Source organism: Ammodytes marinus (assembly GCF_949987685.1).
Source record: "Ammodytes marinus genome assembly, chromosome: 1".
In the NCBI taxonomy this organism is placed as follows: domain Eukaryota; kingdom Metazoa; phylum Chordata; class Actinopteri; order Uranoscopiformes; family Ammodytidae; genus Ammodytes; species Ammodytes marinus.
In genome coordinates this window covers 39,003,981-39,006,480 of record NC_137230.1, presented here as the reverse complement: position 1 = coordinate 39,006,480, position 2,500 = coordinate 39,003,981, and the positions used below count along the sequence as shown (strand labels likewise).

The 2,500-nt window shown below is 47.1% G+C and overlaps 1 protein-coding gene across 1 annotated transcript in view; it reads left to right on the top strand.

Annotated features, from left to right (window-relative positions):
- Positions 1 to 2,500, top strand: part of slc9a5 (solute carrier family 9 member A5) — a gene marked incomplete at its 3' end in the record, with an annotated part of 33,094 nt that overhangs the window by 4,257 nt on the left and 26,337 nt on the right. The window lies entirely within an intron of this gene.

Here is a 2,500-nt window from a genome sequence, read left to right as displayed (position 1 = left end):
TTCACTTCACACACTTTAAAATGAACTAGTTCATAGTTCATAATCAAAATGTTGAACTAATATGTTGCTGCAAGATATTATCTTTCTGAATGATCGCCACGGCCCAGACAGAACACCTGGGGAGGGGTATCATATTATTACACTACACCTACATTGCCACGGCCCATACAGAACCACAGACAGAACCACAGACAGAACCACAGACACACAGCCCATAGAACCACAGACAGAAAGTATTGAATCAGCTTTAACACTGAAACTATGCGTCATGTTTCATCTTCGTATCTGATTTGTAATCCTTATCCAACCAGGGTTTACGTTAGCATAGAGGGGACAGCCCTCAGAATACAACCAGGGTTTACGTTAGCATAGAGGGGACAGCCCTCAGAATACTGGCATGTCCCCAGTGTTGCTCTAAGGCTCTGTTTCCTCCCATTCAGGCCACACTAGAAGCCTTCAGCCCTTCAGTATATTATCAGAAACAAGAGGAAGACTTGCTGCTTGAATGGTCTTTATAATGAGGAGTTATTCAAACAAGAACAGGACAGTAGTTAATCCTTATGGTGCAAATGATTTTCCATTTTAATAATTTTCCAAAACCTGGAAACAATTCACATCAAACTCCATTTCAGTCCAAACTAAAAATGAACCTAAAGAAAGCACTACTGGAAAAATATGCCTTCATTTTGTTTTGCCTCCATGCTTCGCATTTTGATGGGTGTTTTGTCCCCCCAACGGAGCTTTGAAGGCAGCGATGCCCCCGCGGTGAGGGACAGGGGATGGGCATAGGGCCTGAAGGCCAGGACACACAACAATGCCCCCGCGGTGAGGGACAGGGGATGGGCATAGGGCCTAAAGGCCAGGACACACCGGTCCGACTACCCGAAAATGGAGTTTGCCGATTCAGGCAGCTCCACTCTGCCCGTCGCGGCCAAAAAAGTGCAAAGAACACACCGAGCCGACTGCTGACTTTCCGTACGCTCTGCGCTTGCGCGGGACGTAATGTCTCCATAACAGCAGGCGGCGCTAATCTGTATTGTGGCCCAAAAAAATACGGAAGCCGGGAATGATGGGACGGCTCTCTAGACCATAAACATAGATAGAAATACGTATTTATATTTATGGACCATAAAGAGCACCATTTTTAGCAGAGAGTGTCGAGCATGGTGTCAAGCAGTCAACAAGGGTTGATGCATGTGAGTACTCGCTGAACGAAACAAACAAACAAACACATTAAAACAATGGCTAACTGTTGTTAGCTGTTTGTGCTACCCGCCTCACTTCCGGGCTTCACTGATTCGCTAGCCCTCCACCAATCAAATTGCTCCAACTGAAAGACTGCCCGCCGCCGGCTCAAAAGAAGCCCGACGACATCAACGATCACGGCACACACCAAACAGATTCGTGTCCCCGCCCCCTCCAGACTCTCCGACGGCGATTATCGGGCCGGTGTGTCCTGGCCTTTAGGGTTAGGGATAGGGATAAGGCATAGGGCCTTAGGGATAGGCATAAGGCCTTAGGGTTAGGGATAAGGATAAGGCATAAGGCCTTAGGGTTAGGGATAAGGATAAGGCATAAGGCCTTAGGGTTAGGGATAGGGCATAAGGCCTTAGGGTTAGGGATAAGGATAAGGCATAAGGCCTTAGGGTTAGGGATAAGGATAAGGCATAAGGCCTTAGGGTTAAGGATAAGGATAAGGCATAAGGCCTTAGGGTTAGGGATAAGGATAAGGCATAAGGCCTTAGGGTTAGGGATAAGGATAAGGCATAAGGCCTTAGGGTTAGGGATAAGGATAAGGCATAAGGCCTTAGGGTTAGGGATAAGGATAAGGCATAAGGCCTTAGGGTTAGGGATAAGGATAAGGCATAAGGCCTTAGGGTTAGGGATAAGGATAAGGCATAAGGCCTTAGGGTTAGGGATAAGGATAAGGCATAAGGCCTTAGGGTTAGGGATAAGGATAAGGCATAAGGCCTTAGGGTTAGGGATAGGGCATAAGGCCTTAGGGTTAGGGATAAGGATAAGGCATAAGGCCTTAGGGTTAGGGATAAGGATAAGGCATAAGGCCTTAGGGTTAAGGATAAGGATAAGGCATAAGGCCTTAGGGTTAGGGATAGGGTTAGGTTTAGGTTTAGGGCAGATTTGCCTTGCAGGCCACGTAGGGGGCACAAAAAAACCATTGAGCATTTTGATGACGCATGCGGTGGTGCGACTCTGTGGTGGCTGGTGTTGCCAGATTGGGTGTTTTTCCCGCTACATATTAAGGCCTGTTTACTGTGTGTTTTAGAGGGTTCTCTATGGAAATCTGGCACTCGATTGAACGATAAACTGAGCGCTGTTCACAAACGCCAGAATGAACGCGTTCACAATACACACTCACGCACACACAGCGAGAGAGAGAAACACACACACACACACACAGCGAGAGAGAGAAACACACACACACAGAACATTTATGTTACTACTACAACCACAACTGCTATATTACTAGCTAGGCCCCCCT